The sequence below is a fragment of the Scylla paramamosain genome, chromosome 48, assembly GCF_035594125.1.
Source record: "Scylla paramamosain isolate STU-SP2022 chromosome 48, ASM3559412v1, whole genome shotgun sequence".
Lineage (NCBI taxonomy): Eukaryota > Metazoa > Arthropoda > Malacostraca > Decapoda > Portunidae > Scylla > Scylla paramamosain.
This window is the reverse complement of record NC_087198.1, coordinates 198,698-213,289: the sequence shown is the minus strand read 5'-3', so window position 1 is coordinate 213,289 and position 14,592 is coordinate 198,698. Positions and strand designations below refer to the sequence as shown.

The window sequence follows — 14,592 nt, the reverse complement described above, 5'->3', positions numbered from 1 at the left end:
GGGGCTGCTGGAACAAGTGGGGCAAGAGGTCAGTGCTGTGCTTCAAGAGGCAGACCAGCCACAGATGAATGCTTGACTCACCGTACTCATCATCAACCTGTGTCCTGTACTTTGTGTATAATATCTTTGAGTCTTGAATCTAATACACTCCTCACTGTTCACTTGTACATGTTGAGCCTCACTACATTCACGCAGGTCGGAACAAAATTAAGTTTGTCCATTTTGTGTGTCCATTCTTTATTGCGGCCATTGTACAAGATGCAGCGTTTGTGTGTGTGTGTGTGTGTGTGTGTGTGTGTGTGTGTGTGTGAGGGGCTCACTTATTGGTGAGGGGCTGTGGGGAGTCACTGTGGGTTTGTAAACATACTGTGGGGGGACATACTGTGGCGCTGTGGCCTGAGGTGAGGTGAGAGAGAGAGAGAGAGAGAGAGAGAGAGAGAGAGGGGGGGGGGGGGCAGCATGAGTGAAAGAAAGCAGATGTTGTTGATTGTTGATGATGCAGGGGAGAGGTGTTGTTGTTATTCAGTGTTCTTCATTGCACGAGATGTTGTTGTTGTTGTTGTTGTTGTTGTTGTTGTTTTTGACTGGCAACCAAGCCTGGCTGGCGTGTGGGCCTTGTCATGTGGCCCACAGGTAATTCTTAGTGGTCAGTCTATCGGTGAGTACAGCTGAGCGCTGCCTGATTGCACGAGAGGTATTGTTCATAGTTGTTCATTGTAGGTGAGGGAAGACACAGTATGTTGAGGGAAGGCAGCAGCTGTGGAGGAGTGAACAGCTGCACCACTGACAGCAGCAGCAGCAGCAGCAGCAGCAGCACTGCTGAATACTTCTACTGCCACTACTAACTACTGCTGATGTTTTTCTCCTCCTCCCAGCACAGCAGCAGACTCGGGTACTGTTACAGCTCTGCTCCCTCCTACAGGACACGTTCCCATCACCTTCACGTCCTGGACACGTGCACAAACTTGTGCCTGGGCAGTCTCACTGCAGCAACTGCCAGTGCTGTGGCTGGGTGGCAGGAGGGAGGGACAAGCTGGCCACCCTCTCTGTCACCACCTGCTGGGGAAAGACCACCATTATCATCATCATCTTGGTTTTCCTTTTTTGTTTTCTTTCACAATTTACAAGGAATATTAACAGTTTGTTTTGTTAGTGTTGTCTGTTTGTTATTAAATGATGTGTTGATTGTGTTGTTGTTGTTGTTGTTTATGTGTTAGTTGTTGTTGTGTTTTGTATGTGTGACTGATGAATAAAATAAAGGCAGTCGTGTCACACTTACAGGTGTTTGTTTGCACCTCAACTCTACACAACAATAATGGCCTGGATAGATGTATTATTATTATTATTATTATTATTATTATTATTATTATTATTATTATTATTATTATTAGTGTATAATTACCAGTATATTTCAACAAATGCTGGAACTACTACTACTACTACTACTATACTACTAAAAATATATAATCCAGGAGCTCTACTAGCACTTTTACTACTATACTGAACATTGCTATCAATTCTACCACCACCACCACTCCTCACCTTGCTCATCCTGTCCCTGCACCCTGGCCAGCTGCTGGAGGAGGAGGAGGCCCCGGTGACACTGGGTGAGGTAGAAGGTGGATGCCATTTCCTCCTGCTGCTGCTGCTGCTGCTGCTGCTGCTGCTGCTGCTGCTGTAGCTGTTGCAGCTGGTGCTGTGTGGCTCTGGGGGTCCCTCACAGACAATGTGGCACCACCACACACAGCCCACCAATTATCTCCTCTGCAATAGTGATGAGAGGTTACATTAAAGTAGGTTACCACTTAAAAGGCTTAGAGACACTTAGAAATACTAAAAAAAAATAAATAAATAAATAATACAAAGAAAGGTTAGGTTAGGTTGGGTTGTGTTAACACTCAAAATGGCAACAAAAATACAGTATGACTGGATTTGAGAAGAGGAAGAAAAAGAACAACAGGCAAATATAAAATGAGAGAGAGAGAGAGAGAAAAGTAGGTGAGTAAAATAGCAGGTGTAACAATAATGAAGTGCCTCCCTCCTTGACTTGGGACAGTGAAGGTGGTAACAGGCCCTGCCACCATCTCAAACCACCACCTTTCATCACCACTTGTTACTTTCAAGCCACCAGCGCATACGCATTACCTTCATTCCCTATTAAGTTGAACACCTAAATACTACTAATGCCACCACCACCTCCACCACCACACATCAGTCAATTAATGAATAAAACCAATACTTCCCGTTCTTGTAGTTTTCATATGTAATGAAACAATGGAGGCAGGAATCACGTCGGCAGACAGACACAGATTGCTCTCTCCACCAGTCCCCCATCAACAGATTGACTGACTGAAAGACAGACAGACAGACACAGGCTGCTCTCTCCACCAGTCCCCCATCAACAGATTGACTGACTGAAAGACAGACAGACAGACACAGGCTGCTCTCTCCACCAGTCCCCCATCAACAGATTGACTGACTGAAAGACAGACAGACAGACACAGGCTGCTCTCTCCACCAGTCCTCCATCAACAGACTGACTGTTTGAATGATTGAAAGACGGACAGACAGACAGCCTGCTCGTATTTATTTGCTCAACTTCTCAACTTACTTAACTACAATCTCAGTCATCTAATTTTCATTATCAAAGAGTCAATAACGTTAAAATTTAGCCTCATTACTAATATTATTACTCTCTCTCTCTCTCTCTCTCTCTCTCTCTCTCTCTCTCTCTCGCTGATGTCACATCACACAGGTCATTATATAGATGGAGTTGTTTAAATATACACTCATTTCCCAATAGAATTAATTTTGTATTGTAAGTTTACATGAATAGTGCAATAATAGTAATGAAAAGCACAGATTTCTGCCTTTCATTACGTGGAGCTTCGATCTCAAGTAAAAACCATTATATATTAAATCAGATAAGGTAACAGCCACCTGGAACACGAGGAGCAGGGGAGAGCAGGCGAGGAAGAGTGGGGAGAGGGTGGCGGGCAGGGGAGGAAGGGAGCGGGATGTGAGGGGAGGGGAGGGGAGAGAAGGAAGGTCTGAAACAGGGAGGTAAAACAAGTGAACGAGTGACACCAGTTTGCTAGTTACAGGAGTATACACGCGCACACACACACACACACACACACACACACACACGAACATCTCCCTATAAACCTTGACAACCGTAGCATCACCGTCACCACCACCACCACCACCCCAGCCCTCAACCGCACCCAGCAACCACAACACCGATATCCCTACCACTATTACACAACCACCACCATCCCCAACAATCACAACCACCTTCACCACAAGCCAGTCACTTTCACCATCACTACCAACACTCTTCCACCAACATTCCACCCCCCCACCGCAACTACCACCACCATCACCCTAGTTAGGCAACCACTTCCATCCTCTACAACCACACACACACCAAACACCACCACAACCACCACCTTGACCCAGTCACGTCTGCCATAGCCACCTCCACCTCCCCCTTCCACCATCCTACTCTCCACATCTCTCTTCCACTATCCACTCCTCCCTATCTACCACCAGGCCATACTCACATCCACCTCTCCCTTCACACCGCACTCCACCACAACACGCCCGCTGAGAAAAGATGCAACACCACCTCACCGCTGCAACACAACCGGAGACCCGTCACATCACGTCAGCGGGCGCAGGGCGAATGGCTGAGCAGACGGCGAGGAGAGAGTATCACGTGACTTGAATACTTGGTGCTGATTGGTCGAGGCTGTGCTGAGGTAATTGTCACTCAGAACAGCCGCACTCATAATACTGCTTGTAATGATAAAAAAGAAAACAAAAAGAATCACGGTTATATTAGCAGTAGAAGACACCAACACACCGTGAGGCAAGAAGTAACAACAAATGAAAGATACATCAGTTTTACGATGAGTAAGAAAGAAAACGGAAAAATAGAATGCTCTGATTGGCTGACGGGAGGCAGACCATCACTACAGCTTTCGTATTTATTGAGGCTTATATAGACTTTAAATAGTGACTTGAGACTAATGAAATAACGTAGTACATGTAGTGAGGATGTTTTCACCAATGAGAGACAGGCTAATGCTACGAAAAAAAAAAAAAAAAGAAAGATACATTAGAGTCATTGAGGCTTATATAGACTTTAAGTAGCGACTTGAGACTAATGAAATAACGTAGTACATGTAGTGAGGATGTTTTCACCAATGGGAGACAGGCTTATGCTACGAAAAAAAGAAAGATACATTAGAGTCATTGGGGGAATGTCGTAAGGCAGTCTCAGGTATCATAAATGCACTTGTTTTTCATGAAGACAGGTTAAGTGCCTGTATTCTGAAAAGCTTTGCTCTCACACCAGACTGTTTTCAAAGGACACAATGATGATCACACGGGTTTTCAAGACTGCTTTTCCCTCTGATGGTGTAGAAACCTTACCAGTCTGTCACCAGGACCGAAGAAACATCCTTAAAACCCGTGTAATTTGTACTACAGCCTCTTGAAAGTATTCGGATGCGGGCAGAAATGTTTCCGGATACTGTGTAGGGTCTGTATAGACATCTGTTGTGTTTTGCTTTACTCTGCGATAAATTAACGTGTAAGTTGTGTGATGCGGGAACAGCTATAGCCTGGGTGGACCTCCCCTCCTTTCTTGTTCCTCGGCTCGCTACGTACTGGGGTGGCGCCGCGCGGCACTACGTGACCCAAGCCTTACAGGAAACACTTAGCAAATGACTCATTACATTTTTGTATGTGTCAGTGAAGGAAATGTACAGATACGCATAACACAACAATACAGGCATGAGTGACATGACCCTTTCTAATTGTGGAAAGAGTCGATTCAACAGCCAATCGCCTGACATTACCTATACCTTCAAGACAGATGTCACTGCCTACAGGAGCTTCTGGAACACGAATTGTAATCCGTTTTGCCACACGAGCAGGATTGTCATAACTGGCATTGACAATTGCTTTGGCTTCCCTCCATGCTTCTGTTATATCCTTATCTCTCATAGGAGACCGGACAGATGGAATCGTTTGAGGCTCCCCATTGGATCTTTGTCCCTTCCGTGATAAAGAACCGTTTCTGGGTTGCCTGGAAACCAAAGGAGCAGGATGTTTCATCCCTTCCAGATGTCGTCCGCAGTACATGACTGTGTTTTGCTTTGGATTGATTACTATCTGGTGAGACTTCATGGCGCTTAGCCCTAACAAGCCGTCAGAAGGAAGTTGAAAGTTACTGACTACATAGAAATCAGTTTGAACAAGTCGAGTATTCTTAGATAGACTTATTGGTAAGGAAATTTTTCCTAAGATTTTCAGGATTTTTCCGTTTGAGAATCTTGTAAGATTCTTCAGAGATCACGTTTACTGTGGCTCCAGTGTCTACAGCCAAAGATAAGCGATGCCTACCTACCCCAGGTGGTAATGCCATTATGTCTGGTTGGTTGTTGGCAGCAGCATTTATGGTTGAATGCACTGACATGTCAGAAGAATTTGCTGCCTCAGCGTCTTGCGCATTGAGATGTTTTAGTCGGGTTTGTTTACCACTGTGCGCTGGTCTTTTCCCGACTGCCTTGTACTGTTCAGGTTAGCTCTGGCCTGTTTTTCAATTCTCATATTGATTATATCTTTACATTGCTCTGATGAGTGTTTACACTGGCCATGTATGAGGCAGTATTGGGTAGCGACGTCCCTGTAGGATCTTGTCCTACCAGTTTTCACGTGGGGCGATGCACCTGGTTTTGGTCTAACAGAGAGAGATTACCCCCTTTTGTTTTGTTCTCCAAGTCGGATTTATTTGCTGCCAATTTCTGGTCCTTTTGTTTCTTATAACATCTTTTTTCTACATGACCTATTTTATGGCAGTACGAACAGACATTTCCAGGCCTTGCCATGGCTGCCGCACAAGGTTGAGATTGGTCGTCATCCATGAGTGGAGGAGCAACCAGTGAGGTTTGAGTTTCCGGAGAGGCACCAACCAGGTAGCCCTCTTTTCTCTCGAATCAGGACTGCAAGGTCAGCTACTGTGTCTCCCGGTTTAAAACTGAAATGACTTGCGGTTTTCTTCACTTCCCCATTCACCAATGATATGTAAAAGATGAATTCCAGAAGTCTTCTGAAATCTGTTTCTGTCATACTGTTTCCTTGGAACCAGTTGTTAAGTCGTAAGACATCCATGAAGTCCGTTACGAACTGGTGTGTAGGGATTAAGGCTTTCATTTCGTGAAGAGAGTTAATTTCAGCTGCAAATCTAAGACCACCTTGGATGCTAGTACCATGAGGTCAGTTTGACTCTTACCCTCAAAAATGTTCAAGAAATTTTTCTTGAAATTTGCATAACTAGTCCCTATTTCAAGCGGACTGAAAGCGCTGGTATTCATCATGTGTGCTGCTTCTCCAGCCAATTTAGATCTGACGAAAGAGATGTTGTGTTCATCGCTGATAGTATTTGCTCTTGTCATAACATCCTCACACAAACCAATGAAATGATGAGCCCTTTCTTGCGGGTGTTCTCCGCGAAATGCTGATATTGTTTCAGGAATAGGAAGTACCTTAAGTGTAGTAGATGCATGCAAGGCATGAGGAGAGCCAGCAGAGGCTGAAGCAGAAGCCTTAGCATTAGACATGGTTGCTGCTGATAATGATGGGTAATTGTTCCCTGATCTTGTAATCAACACGTTTCCGTCCTCATGGGGCACGGTATTTCCACTGTAGTGGGTTTTGGTTCCGTTGATAATGCTTCTGATGATCTACTATCACTATTTTCCGCTTAGAAATGACACTCCAGTTCGTAAATTTCAGCTAACTTCTCAGCTTTAGCCATAAATGTGGTATTATTACTATCTCAATTAGGTATTAATTACACACTTACATCACGTTTCCATCGTCCAAAGGCGTTTCCACTCTTAAAAGATGAATGTTAGTATTGTGAGAAGTGTGAAAATTTTAACAGAATTGAAGGTTTAGGGACAGAAATGGAATTATCCTAGTTATCCCTGAACACTTAAAAGAAAACGGGAGCGAGAGCTCTGTCCAGCAGAAAAAAGAAAACGGTGTTTAAGAGGCAGACTAAATTATTTTAATTTCCATATAAGTAACATCACTGTGAAATAGGTAAGTTATACATGAACCCTAACAGTGTTTGCGTTACCACAAGTGTTTTATTTAATATTGGTGTGGTGGACCACTAAGTGTCTCTACTCACGACTGTAGCCAGAGAAATTCACACTTAAAAAAAAAAAAAAAAAAAAAAAAAAAAATATATATATATATATATATATATATATATATATATATATATATATATATATATATATATATATATATATATATATATATATATATATATATATATCCTCTTCTTAGGAAGACTCCTTCCGTCTTGGGAAGCTCCTCTTAGGGTAGTAGTGTCCTTGTAGAATCCTGCAGCATTCCTGCAGGTGGGAGATGTGTTGGTCTGCGCCGGGAATGTCTGCGCCGATGATGTCTTCGCCGAGAATCTACGACGAGTAATTAGGTCGCGGGGAAACCAAAGAATTGTTAGGTTTCTCCCCGAGTCTTTTAAGTCTCCTTTTTTTTTTTTTTTTTTAACAAGGAGAAGTGAATGTAGGGAGTGGCAGGCTGGGTGAGTAAGGCGAGACCGTTAGGTGCGTCGCTCTTGGCTGGGTGCGAGTGTTTTGGTGTGTCAGCGTAAGTTGTGTAAACAAGGCCGGCTCGCTCCTCTGCTCTCCTCACTACCCTGCCACTGTTTGCCGTTTTCTCCGTTCACTGTGTCCGTTCACCACTTCACTTTCAACCACTGTTTATTGTTGTTGCTTTTTTGTGGTTTTCAGGTGAATGTCAAAAGGTGAACGTATAAAAATAGGTATATTTAGATACATGTACAGAGTTGTGGAGAAGGGTGTGGCGCGTACGGGACAGCGGATGTCCTCTGCGTGGTGCAGCGTTACACCCTGGCAAGAGACTGCCGGAGCCGGCACAAGGGACGCTTAGCGCCTTCAAAAAGTGCTGACACTAGAAATAGGGGCGGGTTGACCGCACTCACAGTACATGAATATATTCATAATTATAACTCTCTAATGACATAAATAAGGCAAGGGAAAAGATACTTATAGCTAAGAGTAATACATGCCAAAATACATTAGGGAGAGATTAACTATGGAGAATACTTAGATACTATAATGTAGGTGCTACCGATTACTTATCCATGGCAATAAAAGGAGCATGGAAAGTTCCATGGTGTGTGTGTGTGTGTGTGTGTGTGTGTGTGACGTAGGGTGGCGTGATCATATCCGCCCCACCCTTATCTCCCAACACCCACTATCTACACTTATGCATATATGTATACATACACTTATATTGCTAATCAGGCAAGGCATTATAAATACAATACATATTATTATTAATTATGTGACACCGTTACAAAACCCACCACCACCACCACCACCGTCATTATTGTCCTTTACTCTTAAGTAAAACTTTACTGCGCAATCTTGCTTACCAAAGAAGGAAAGGAAAAGAGAAGAAAAGGAAGAGGAGGAGGAGGAGGAGAAAGAGGAGGAAGAGGAAGAAGAGGAGAAGGAAGAGGAGGATAAGATGTTGGGTGATTAGGGTCATGAGAGAGAGAGAGAGAGAGAGAGAGAGAGAGAGAGAGAGAGAGAGAGAGAGAGAGAGAGAGAGAGAGAGAGAGAGTTGTTTTTGTTGTGTGATTAATTTGTTGCGCTTGGAAACGCGCCAGTGTACAGGGATACACCATATAGAAATAGTCCCGGCAATATAAATTGATAGTTGAAATAATGACAGCATGAAGGCGAGCAGGTTGTGGTGAGGCAGAAGGTAAGTATCGAAGGCAGGGACAGCAGACATAAATGAATTAACAACAGAGTGAAGCTGGGCTTTTATAAGTTGAAAGTAGGTAATACAACATGGAACTTGTGATATTTTAACCCGTGCACTGTTCACTACGTACAAGTAGTACAAATACGTGTCTCTTAGGGAAATGTTTAGCACGTACTTGTACGTTTGCCGTTTTGCACAGTTGTGCGTCCTTCTATTTTGTTTTTGTGTACATGTGGATATCTTAGTCGTAATAAAGAATAATTTGGCAACTGAGGAAGTTATTATTTGTCACATATACATAGAGTTTTGGCGGGATATCCAATGAGCCGTGTGCTTCTCTGTTTATAATGAACATTTTCAATGTATTTTGTTACTTTGTCTTCACATCCATCAGCATATTTACAAAATCAATGGAATTTAAATGATTTCAAAACTATAACATTGGTGTGTAATAAAAAAAAGTTATAAGATTTTTGGCGCGTTTTTGTTGTTGAGCGGTGGTGGTAACACTGGCCGGGGGAGCGGCCACCTTTGTCCCGCTCTCTCATTCAGCGCGTGCCTGCTGCTGTCAAGACCGGTTCACTGCAGGCCCTGACAATGCCGTTTCATAAAAAGATAGCCAAGGTATTGTCTGAGGCTGATATTTCAGCCCTTCTTGATGATGAAGGGGTGACAGAGATAGGGGACAGTGATTCATCAGACGATACTAATGATCCTGATTACTCTGGTGAGTCAGGCACAGAGGAGGATGACTGTGAAGTAGATGATGTGGCTCACTCACAACAACCTCATCCAGCAGTGCACAGATACAGCCACAATCTCCAAAACGGAAAGCCACAGAATGTACAGATACTATATCGAATGGGTACCAGCATGGTAGTGCAGGACCACCTAACCCACCAGGCACATGTCAAAGTCAACACAACACACTGCACATAGTAACCCCCCCCACCCCTCCCCCACCGCTGCTGACATGGAGTGGAAATGGGTAGATGGGAGTACCTTTCTTCCCTCAATACTTCCGTTTGATAGAGATGGTCGTGGTATTTGTGACCCCTCAGTCAACGAAAACAGCAGTGAGAGCGACATCTTTCGGCTGTTTTTTTTTTTACAGAGGAAATAATGAAAACCATAGTTGAAGAAACAAACAAATTCTACGGTTTTACGATTGCTTGCAGAGTACTTTTACCCAACTCTCGCTTCCTAGACTGGCATCCAACAACTGTAAGGGAAAAGAATTCTTTCCTGGCACTTATTATGCTGATGGGGCTGAATCTTAAAGAAAAGTATAAGCTTTACTGGTCGACTGATCCACTTCATCACGTGCCAGTTTTCAGTAAAGTCTGTTCTCCAACTAGCCAAAAACTCCTTCATCAACAGAAAGTGTCAAAACCTTTCAAGATCTAACTCCCCTCGTGACTTCTGGCATCTGGCCAAAAATATCTCCAATAACTTTGCTTCTTCTTCTTTTCCTCCTCTATTTCAACCAGATGGCACCACTGTTACCACATCTATTTTTAAAGCTGAACTCTTCACTCAAACCTTTGCTAAAAACTCTACCTTGGACGATTCTGTGCTTGTTCCTCCCTCTCCTCCACCCTCTGACTACTTCATGCTACCTATTAAAATTCTTCGCAATGATGTTTTCCATGCCCTTGGAGGGCATGGACCTGATGGGGTCCCTCCTATTGTTCTCCGAAACTGTGCCTCCGTGCTTGCACCTTGCCTAGTCAAACTACTGTATACAATTAAAATTTAAGGGAAGCTCGCTACGCCACCACCAACACAAGGTGCTCAGTGGTCTGTGTCTGTGTCAACGTTCTCAAACATAACCTAACTCTCTGGAGAAGCTTTATTGGTCCCTTTGACATGGGAGAGAGAGAGAGAGAGAGAGAGAGAGAGAGAGAGAGAGAGAGAGAGAGTGTGTGTGTGTGTGTGTGTGTGTGTGTGTGTGTATGTGTGTGTGTGTGTGTGTACTACGCCTTGACAGAGAACGCCAATCAGGGAAGGGGGCAATTTGGAGGGTGAGTTTAAGTAGGCATTGATAGTTTTCTATAGGGTAACCTTTCCTTCTGGTGCCTCGATCGCCTCTCAGCAGACTCTCCCTTTTTTGTCGCTTTTTCCGCCCCCTCCTCTACATCCCCGTTAATTCCCTTTAGTCCCAGGCTGCCTTCACGCAGGATGCTCATGGCCTTCTTCCTTTAGCGGCGGTGTTCAGTGTTCACTGTGGTCACGTGCGTCAGGAATTACATACGTGAAGCAGTAGACCTTGACTTGAGCAGCCACCACCCGCCATGATGTTGGTGGGAGGGGCGGGGCGCCTTTCCCACACTCGCCCCGCACCCGCCTTGCTGCCAATCAGCCCTTTGTCTTTCCGAGCCGTTGGCGGCGCCGCACGCCAGTCAGGGAGGAGCCTCGGCCAGGCTGGCCTATCACGTGGCGGCGGGCTTCCCTGCTCACGCTGTCACCCAATGGAGGAGCGATGAGAGGCAGCTGGAGGAGGAGGAGGAGGAGGAGGAGGAGGGTGATGTGTTGCTACAAGCTCATGTTGCTTCTGACAATAAATTAGGTGTCGCGTGTGTCAGAATTCACACAGGCCTGAATTATTGCTTCACAAGGTCTGAAGGGGCGCGGAACTCGTGAAATATGGCGATGAAAAACTGCAACACATCACAGCTGACGCACGCACGCGGAACAGTTATTGAGTGCGGCGGAATGAGGGAAGCAACAAAACGCTATACAAGTACAAGCATGGACAAAAGTCGAGTAACATTCTGTATTGACTTTCACTGCATCGAACATTTTGACATTTCTCTCAGTCTTTAAGTCCTCTGACCCGCAGACACTCTGTTCTCTGTTCCGTAAGGAGGCTGTCAGCAGACCACACTTCAAATTGAGGAAAAGTTAAACACAATGGAAATGAGTGCAAAATGTTACACTTTTGACCACGCCTGTACTTGGTAGAGGGTCTGTGTCAAGGCATGTACAGCTACTGACACACTAAATTAAAAGATTACGCACCGGGCAAGGTTGTGAGTCCTCTGAACGAGGCGCCAAAAGTGTACAGTGGTTAACGTGAATGCGAGAGCTGTTGTTGGTTAGAGAAATTTATGGGTAGGAATGCGAGGAAGATATAGACAAACATGTTTTATACAGAGACAGCCACTTACAAGTGTACAGGCAGGCTTCGTGCAGTTTCCTATATAGTGTTATGCAGTAGAATGAGTACTGGTGGTTGGTGAGGTCTGGTTGTGTGTGGAGGCATTTGGGCAGACTGAAGCCATCAAGTATTTGGTGGCACTGATTGGGAAGGGACGGAAGGGTTCGAGGGAAGGTGAAAGGGTAGCAGAGAGAAGAAAAACAAAAGGGAAAGGCAGTTACTGTTTTATGGCATCATGCAAGGCTGAAAACGTTGTGTGCGGGAAGACATTTGAAGAGAAGTATAGTTTTACACTAACATTTGTATATTTGCTGTGTTTGAAAAATTCCAGTTTGATGGTAATAGGACTAGCGTGTTCAGTTCACACCCATCACCCGATTCCAAGAGATGACGGGCTCGAATCCCAGGCAGAGAGGAGATAGATTATGTTTACCTGCTGTCACGCCGCAGTCTGTGTTCACCTGGGAAGAAACTCGTCATGCAAACCACTGAAGCCGCAAATATATGCTACAGTCTCTCTTTCTCTTATCTCTAATATATATACTGTTCTCTTCACTTTTTCTTTTTTTATCTCATTTAACTTGACTCCATTTTCCTTCATGACATCGTTTCTTGTATTCCCTTTACTGTTACATTTAATTTACATATTATTATTATTATTGTTATTATTATCATTATTGTTATTATCGTTATTATCATCATTATTATTATTGATATATTTTTTGACGTGCGGGTCTCCTGCTCTATCAGGGGCAAGACGGTGCCTGCTAAAGAAGGAGTCTGGTTTTCGCACAAACATATTATAACAATAACAAAAACAACAGCTTCCACAACAGCGTGCTAAAAGTAGTGGAGATAAGACACTGATAGCCTGACTTAGATACAGTGTTCCTTGCACATGCGCCTCTCTTCCCCCACGGCTTCCCTGCCATTACGCCCTCTACCCCCCTCCCGCTGTACCATTAATCATCCCGTGTTGGTATTACATAGATAACGCTCCGCCGAATTTGCTACCTGTATAGATATAACCCTACTTAAGACTCCCGCCACGTTACCATGCTGATTCCCTCCCTCATACGTGGCTCCCATCGCGTGATGCTCCGCGTCTTATCATCTACTTATCTATTTTTATAAAGTGTGATAATGTGTGCACAGGTTTACACGAGACACTCTTGTTTTCCAGTCATTCTTGGACCTGACCTAACCTAATCTAATCTATCCTAGCCAAACTAAACTAAAGAAAACAAAAGAAAACCAAATCTAACCTAACCTAACTTGAGCGACTCAAACCCAAACCAACCTAACCTAGTCTCACTCAACTTGACCAAACCTAACCAAACCTAACCAAAACGAAACCTAATCTAACTTAATCTAACTTGACCAAACCAACCAAACTCAACCAAACACAACCAAACCTAACCTGAGAGAACTTAATGTACCTTAACCCTACCTAAGCCTAGCCAAGTCAAACTAAACCACCCACACACACACACACACACACACACACACTGTTCATTAGCGTAAGAAATAGGTCCGTACATAAATGATATGGGCTGAACTATACGGTATGACATATTAAAGAGAGAGAGAGAGAGAGAGAGAGAGAGAGAGAGAGAGAGAGAGAGAGAGAGAGAGAGAGAGAGAGAGAGAGAGAGAGAGAGAGAGAGAGAGAGAGAGAGAGAGAAAAGGTAGAAAATATACCCAAACTTTAAACAAGAAAGAAAAAGAACCGTTTATCGAAATACAAGACACTTTTTGTAAGGAGCGTGGTGAGAAGAGGAGAGTCCATGACGACAGTAAGATACATTATACTGATCACAAGGACTCCGAGGGTCAAGGCCAGAGAGAGACCAGGCAGAATATTACCAGGAATAGTGGCAGCGTTCTGAAACACTTCGTTGTCTCAGCAGGACTTGCCGAGAGAAAAGCCACGCTGCCCACAAGGCTTCCGAGGGTCAAGGCCAGAGAGAGCGGGTAAAACAACAGCAAGAAGAGTGACCGCGTTCTGAATCACTTTGTTCTCTCATGGCGGCGATCACTGGCCACGGAAACTTAGTCGAATTCTCATGGGTATTTTTTTTCATTGATGATACAGACTGCTTGTTGAAAGATCACTTGAATCATGAAAACATCCTCGGTGTCCACAACAGTTTTCATCAGACTCTGTGAAAATTAATCGTAGTGGAGTACAGAGGTGTTGAAGAACGCTGCTCCAGGAATATATTTAATGAAAGAGTAAGGATGTAGTGAATAAAAATTAAGAAAACTAGAATTGTCCTATGTTTAATTTCTCAAAGATGTGATAGGCAAGTTTAAAGTTATCAGACAAGGAGTGAATGAAAAGTGTAATCTGATAGGGAGAAAATACTAATGGATGTAAACTTTCCCAGCCATGTGAAAAAGAGAGAGTAAAGGAACAAATTAATGAAAAAGAAAAAAAAAAAACAGTTGTAGATGTCGTTGGTTTGGCGTCACACATCACAAAGGAATTATTGACAAGATTTCCATTACTGCCTGGTGGTGAATATTGTAGCAGTCGATGACGTGTATTCTGACCAACAGAGAGTGTGTCCTAATGCTTTCCACTT

General features: G+C 43.8%; 1 long non-coding RNA gene across 2 annotated transcripts in view; it reads right to left on the bottom strand.

The window, feature by feature from the left end:
• Window positions 1-220: 220 nt before the first annotated feature.
• LOC135095204 (uncharacterized) overlaps window positions 221-14,592 on the bottom strand; it is a 34,209-nt gene continuing 19,837 nt past the window's right edge. The window contains exons 2-4 of one of the 2 annotated variants that reach the window (XR_010264126.1): window positions 3,567-3,798; window positions 1,543-1,764; window positions 221-1,059 (exon numbers count right to left, since the gene is read on the bottom strand). This is a non-coding gene — a long non-coding RNA (uncharacterized LOC135095204). Of the gene's footprint in view, window positions 1,060-1,542; window positions 1,765-3,566; window positions 3,847-14,592 lie in introns of those variants that run through there. The other variant, XR_010264125.1, reaches the window with a different exon arrangement.